Raw genomic sequence first — 7,616 nt, 5'->3', positions numbered from 1 at the left:
TAGTAGCTGGCTGGGGAAGGGCAGATTTTGTCACCGTTGGCAATTTTTTTTTTTCTTCAAGAAGGATGTCTGGGTAATTTTATCAGATTTCTGGTCTGAGGTTAAGGAGGTGACGGTGAGGAATTGAGCATAAGCCTACCTGTAATGTTCTCTGGTCTGACGACCTGAGCCTGAGCGGAAATGCTGGCATGGTGTTGATTAGTGTTTCCAGCTCACAAAGTATGTTTATCTGTGTGGTGACCCTCCCCCAGGCAAATGAGAGCAGAAACTCAGCACACATCTGGTCCACACAGTCCACAGCCACTCAACGGTACCCTAGTTCTTCCTTGTTCCCCTGTGGTCGCTACCGTGCATGACCACCACCCCACACCTCTGCCACAGGGATCTTCTCTGTTATTCCTGTCTTGGTCTTATCCAGCCAGCAAGTTCCCATCTATTCTTTGAAGAGGCAGTTTCCTGCCTGCTGGGCCTATGAGCAGGTGCGATGTGGGAGGAGGCCAGATTGTGAGGTCCCTGAGGTGACCTGGCCCTCAGGTTGGTGGGCACCGTGTGGACTCAGGTCCACTCCTGGATGTCAGTGGAGGGCTGGATGACACAGCAGCAGGCAGGGCTATGGAACCTGGTGGGTCAAGACACCAGGCCTCCTACCTCCCCTGGCAAATTTATCTGGTTCCTCAAAGGAAAGTCTGTCCTTGTACACCCCCAACTAATTGGCCTTCTCCTCTAGTTGTTTTTTTCTTTAAGATTTATTTATTTGTGCATACAGAACTAGGGTACAGGCCAGAGGTGCAGGGGCGGTGAGAAGATTCACCAGAGACAGAGTGGGGAGCAGAACAGGCCAATTGATGAAGTACACTGCTGAGGGGAGCAGTGGGTGGGTCAGGAGGCCATGCGGGACACCCCCCTGACTGGGGATCGAACTTGTGGGGTGGCTGCGTCTAGCTTCATAGTGCTGTGTTTTAAACCATTGCGCCACCAGGGAGGGCCCTCTCCTCTGGTTTTATTGAGACATAGTTGTGGAAAAGGGAACCCTGAGGATTATCAGAAGAGGAGCCCCCACTTCTGACTACATTTAAGGGTTCTACTTTCACTGTTTATCCCCTTGCAGCTAGCCCCAGACCTCCGCCCCCATAAGTGAAAGGGACTTATTTGACCAGCCTGCCTATGCCTGCTCTGCTTGCTGCCTTCTCACCCTTCAGTGCTCCGTGTATCTACAGACCCAGGCACCCCTCAGGTCCTGTGAGGCAGCTCTCACCCCTACCCTGGACTGATCTGCCTTCATCCTGGTAGCCTGAGTAAATGAGGTTTAAATATGAAATCACCATCAAATGGGGACGTAGCCCTCAGCTAAATACAAAGAAGGCCCCAGACCAAACGTGGGGACCACAGCTTGTGCTGGGTTAAGGATGGGCACCACAGAGCATCACTGCTGACCACTGGCAGGAGAATCAGCTGTGGCTTCAGTTGATGAACCTCCAAATGTCTTACATACTCATGCAACAGTTATGTATGGGCGGAAATAGTCTCATTTTCCAGATGAAGAAACAACCTCATAGTTTTATTTGTTCAAGGCCAATTACTAAGTGAATAGTAAGTTGGGATTTGAAACTAGGTTTTCCAGACAAGCCTGCCCTGGTTACCCCTTGCGCTGGGGACTTTTTCTGTTTAGGGGAAACAGTAGTATTCATGTTGACCACCAGGTGGCGCTCCGACGCCATAATTGGGACACCTCAGTCCACTGAGGCTCAGGTTTTGGAGATTCTGGAGGGGGCCCTGAAAGGCAGGGAGGGCAGGGACTCTTGGAGATGATAGGTATTGTGGAGCTAATTTAGCCTTCTCCTGAGAACCCCATGGATTTGAAGCTGGACTAGGATAAGCTCAGGACAGCACTAGATATCCAGTGCAGAGGGCCTTCCTGCAATGATCTTGATCTTTTTAAAAAAGATTTATTTATTTATTTATGCATACAAGAACTGGGGTGTAAGACAGACATGCAGGCAGTGGGGTGAGAGGACTCATCAGAGACAAAGTGGGGAGCAGAGAAGGCAGATCTACTGAAACACACTGCTGAGGGAAGCAGCAGGTGAGCCAGGAGACGTTGGCTGCATCATGTGGGTCACTTCCCCGGCTGGGGACTGAACTCATGCTGCAGTGGCAGCCGATAGCTTTCTAGTGCTGGGACTTAACCTCTTGCACCAAGAGGCCTTCTGCAATGGTCTTTGTGCCATTTACTTTCCAGGAAATTTACAGCAGGGAGGCTTTTAAATGGGGGAATATATTCACAAGAATTAATTTAAAAAGTTGAGTATATTCCCGTGTCTCCACCATCCAACACTTCTTATTCACTCACATTGTCTCGAACACATTACATGAGACTTAAAAGCGTGATATAGGCCCTCCCTGGTGGCGCAGCGGGTTAAAGCTCAGCACTGAGAATCTGAAGCCACTTCCTCATGAGTTTGATTCCTGCCTGCCTCCTGCCCCGGAGGTGACCACATGGCGAGCCAGACCTCTCCTGACCCGCCCGCTGCTTCCCTCAGCAGTGTACTTCGTCGATCTGCCTGTTCTGCTCCCCACTCTGTCTCTGGTGAAGCCTCTCACCGCCCCTGAGCCTCTGGCCTGTACCCCAGTTCTGTATGAATAAATAAATAAATCTTTAATTAAAAAAAAAAAGCGTGATATATGAGAATATAGCCAGAAACTAATGACACTGTTACCTTCGATCAAAGATTACACATTTGCCGATCCCCAAAACCTGCCTGCCTGCGCCCTCTAAGAAGCCACCCCACTCTGCCTGCTCTTCAAGGGTGGCCTGGACGCTCCCTCCCACGGCACAATGATGTACAGCACGTTGTGTTGCCAGATACTAGGCACTTGGACCCCGCGGGCAGCCTGTATTTCCCGGCCCAGAGATTGTCTGACTTTTCAGGTCTTGGACTCACCCTGTGAGATAGCTCCCTCTCTGGGATATGCTGCTACCTCCTGCTTTTTAATCTTTTACAAAATATAAACTGAGCTAGTCAAGTTGGGTCACTTGTTTCATATTCACCACTCAGCTTAATCTCTATTCATGCATCTGTTTCCCCAGGCTGCTGGACCTCAATGCATTCCGCTATCCTGCTGACCGCACCGGCCCTAAGTTTAGAGCGTGAGGGTGAACATGGGGTTGAACAGGGCGTGTGTGTGCATGTGTGTGTTGAGTGTGAGAGAGAAGAATCTGATCTCTGGTAGCATCTGTGCCCACTATTTTAGCCTCCCTGTCATTTCCCACCAGCCCCCTGAGAGTACCAAGCTCTCTCTGTAGCTGCCATGCCAAGCTTGGAGAATGGCAGAGAAACTGTGTGGGAGCTTCTTGGGAGGCACAGGGATGGCTGAAGCTCAGGACTTGTCTGGTGCCACCCATGGGGGTTGGTCTCCTTGGGTGCTGAAAGGATATCCGGGGCTTTTCTATTCAGGACCGTCACATCTGTCCTTCATCTCTGCGCAATGAGGGGTTCCAATGGATAACATTCTCCTTCTACCTTTTCTCAGTCTTTTCTCCAGTTGGTAACATGCTCTCTCCAACCGCAGCTGACTGGGAAAAATGAGCAGGGTGATTATCTGGTCCTCCCAGTGATGGGGGAGAGGGGAGCTTGCCTGGACTGAGAGCAGAGATGTTAAGCAACTGCAGTGCAGAACATGGACCTGTCTACAAAGTGACCACACTCTCTGGTGGCCTCCTGTCTGGCCGCTGGCCTTGAGAACTTACACTTCACCATCTCCAACTGCAATAAGGATAAGAAGAAAGGACGGAGGTGAACTATTATTGGATTGCGTATACTTCTAATACAGGTGTGTGGGGGTGGGGTGGGGGGGAGGCTGAGGGGAGATGTGCCAAGTGGCCCTGGCTCTAAATCTTTTCTGTCGGCAAGGAGCTGGCTGGTGGCAGGGAGGTGTCCTGTCCCAGAGCCTCTGAAGTTGGGGTGCAGACAGCTGAGTGGGCTCAGAGGGGTCTGGACAGGCTTCCTGGATGGACAGCAGTCATGCCTGGACAGGATTGACATGGAGAGAGGGAAGATCCCAGGGCACAACAGGGAGAAATAGTGGTGTGACATGTTCCCTTTCCCGAGTTTAGGCTGAGAAAAGCGTCCTTCGTGGTTAAAAGAGTGTTTTTGTTTGGGGAATTGCATACTGACTACAGAGTGGACAGGAGAGTAAGGAGAGCCCCTAGGGCCTACCTGAACCTCATCAGCCACACTCCCCTGGCTAGCCTGCCAGGTGCGCCCCACAACTCCCTTATTTTGAAGGACTCAGGTATCATCCTTTTATTTGAAAATATTTCGGGGCACCTTTTTAAAAGATGGCAGGGCGGCAGCAGCAAATTCTGGGTTCAGTGCTCTGGTTAACCGAGGGTGCAGCTGTACCTTTCCCAGATGGAGATACAGCCCCGCCTTGGAGCTACCAGGGAGACCTCACAAGGCCTCTGCTTTTCTTTTCCTGTTTAACTTTTCATTTTGGAATAATTTCAGATATACAGGAAAGGTGCAAAAATAGTACAGAGAATTCCCATTATACTCTTCACCCAGATTCTTTTGGAGTGTTATCATCTTACATAACCACAGAACAATGATCAAAATCATGAAATTAACAGGCTGACAGTACTCTTTTCTCATCAACAGATCTTGTTTAAAGTTTGCCCATTCAGTTTCTCCTCGAATCTGCAAGTGTTCCTTAGTCTCTATATTTTGGGGAGCATACTGGCCAATTATTTTGTAAAACGCCTGGGCGTTTTGTGAAATTTGGGTTGGTCTCTGGTCTCCCTGTGATTACTTTTGGGCTGTGCACTTTCGGCAGGGACACCCAGAAGGGCTGCTGCATCCTTCTCAGTGTATCATTTTGGGGCACACATGATATCTGATTTTTCTACTATGAAGTCACTATTTACTCCCATCCCCTTTGTAATTAATAGAACATGTGGGGGAATAATTCGAGATTATGTAAATGTCATTTCTCATCATATTTTTGCTTACCTGTTTTAGCATCTATTGTGGATTCTTGCTTGAATGCTTTTTATCAGTGAGGCTTTTACAAAATTGTGACTTTTTTAAAAAAAGATTTATTTCTTTATGCATACAGAAATGGAGTACAGGCCAGAGTGCAGTGGCAGTGAGAGGTTTCGCCAGAGACAGAGTGGGGAGCAGAACTGAGAGATGACAAAGCATACTGCTGACAGGAGAGGTCTGTTGCGCCATGTGGTCACCTCCAGGGTGGGGATCAAGCTCAAGCTGAAGTGGCTTTAGCTTCTTAGTGCTGTGCTTTACCTACTGTGCCACCAGGGAGGGCCCCCAAATTGCAACTTTTCTGTGTCTACCATCCTTTCCTCATTTAATACTTGAAATTCTTCCGAGGGAAGGCACTTCCCTTTCTCTCCCTCTTATATAATCGCTGATAGGTTTTTCTCTGTGTGAATACACGGAATTTTTTGCTTCACCTCTGACCTACAAGCCAACACTGTTACAGTTAATGTCGCTGTTCACAGTGCCCCAGACGGGGCTCTCCCCAGCCTCTTCAAGTCAGTCCCACCGCCCTTCTCATTTTCAGAGCACTTCCTTGCTCTCCACCATCACGAGATGTTCTGGGCTCATCTTGTGCTTTTGCTGACCTGACCTTGGGATGAGCTGTTTTTCTAAGAGCCTGGTCCTTTATTGGGAATGGTTTGGAGAAATCAAGGTCTGGGTGTGGGCTACACTCATTCTCCCTTGGGCCTCATTGCTCCTGGGCCCTCTCAGCAGCCAGAGCGAGAAACACAAGCACGTCCACAGGCGTGCTCATCTGTGTGTGTCTATCTGACCTGTCTATCTGACCTGAGCTCATGCGGATGACCCCCTGCACCCCAGGTCCAGTCCTCCACCCCAGGTCACTTCAAGTTTCTTAGGTTAGTTTCCCCTCCCTCCTGTTCAGTGTAGGTGTGTCATTCATTTCTAAAATATAGTTCCAGGGCTCTCCCTGGTGCCAATGGATTAAAGCACAGCACTATGATGCTATCCACAGCCACTGCAGCGTGAGTTCCATTTCCGACCAGGGAGGTGACCCACATGCTCCCCTCAGCAGTGTTATTTTGGTGGATCTGCCTGTCCTGCCCCCCACTCTGTCTCTGGTAAATCCTTTCACCCCTGCGCCTCTGGCCTGAATCCTGGTTCTTGTGTGCATAAATAAATAAATATTAAAAAAAATTAAAAAACATATAGTTCCATTTATTTCTGGTAGTCTTCCATTTTCTTCCATCCGTGTTGGTTACAGACCATTTTGAGGACATGTAATACAACATGAGTCTCAGTCAGAACTGCTCAGATGTGCATGTCTGGTCCCCTCCAGCCACCCCATCCCCACCAAGCCCCTTCTACCCAGACCTGCAGGTAACCTATCTCATTTGGGTCATTCTCCTGTGTCTGCCTTGTACACACCAATGGATATTTGTCATATTCCCTTTTCACCCTCTTTTTTTTCACAAAAGGTGGCATGTTAGATACTCTCACACTTGTCTTCTTATTCAACAGCACCTCCTGGCAATCATCCATTCTGACGGCTTTCAAACCATACACTCCTCTTAATTCTTTTCTCCACACAGTTTGTTTTTTCTGGAAAAGTTGGTTGCTTATCCTGTCGAGTTTCACAGTCTGGATTTTTCTGCTCCCATCCCCATGGGACAGTTTGACAAGCTGCTCTGTCTGTGTTGTTTTCACTTGGTAATGGCATCGAGCGGCTTGATCAAAGTCAAAGCCTGATGGGCAGATACTCTGTTCAAAGGAATCCTTGGCAGAGTCAAAGTCGCCCCTGTGCTGGTCCAAATGTGTTGCTGCGGGACAAGCTCTAGTGCACACTCCAGACACCCCCACATGGTTTGCTAGAACCCCTTGGTATCAGCTAGGAGCTCTGTGTAAAAAGGGTTTCTCCTGCAAGCTGAACATTTTGATGTTTGGCATAAATCTGGGGATAGGCCCTCTGAATTCTTTAAAACATGTGGGTCCCATCCACCTTGTTTTCAGTCTTTCTAACCTGTGGGGGTGAGTCCGAGAGGTGTTCATACAGGTCAATTGCTGTGAAAATGCAACCGGCTCAGTAATTCCCAGCTGCAATGCCTACTATGACCAGTAGAGAGCGATGTTACTTCAAGAAAAGTCGCTCTCGCGGGCGGGCTGGTCTACCTTCTCGCTGCCCTGTGCCCGCCTGCGTGTAATTGGATCTGACATTTGTCTTTTCCTCTCGCTTTCCACAGGGCGCACGCTGTGCCCACCTTGCTGGCACTGCCGCTCGCTCCTCCCCGACCCCGGCGCTTCCTGGTAAGCCACATCAGTAGGGCCTGACCATGTCTGTCACCCCCAGTAAAAGGATGGGCAGAGCAGCACAGTCAGGTTGTGGGATTGCGAGAATAGACGCTAGTCAAGGGGGCGATAGCTCTCTTCTCTCCTTTGGGCCAGTCTTTCTACCTCCTCTCTCCATGGCCCTGTGATTCCCTGCTTTCTCCATGTCTGGTCTGACACAGATTGAAGTTGGAATCTTGAATTAAAAAGCCCTGCTTTTAAAAGAGGATGGGGGGCAGGGGGAGTAATTTTACATTATATATATATATATATATA

The sequence above is a fragment of the Condylura cristata genome, unplaced genomic scaffold (assembly GCF_000260355.1).
Source record: "Condylura cristata isolate star-nosed mole 26May11 unplaced genomic scaffold, ConCri1.0 scaffold00002, whole genome shotgun sequence".
Lineage (NCBI taxonomy): Eukaryota > Metazoa > Chordata > Mammalia > Eulipotyphla > Talpidae > Condylura > Condylura cristata.
This window is presented reverse-complemented; position numbering follows the sequence as displayed.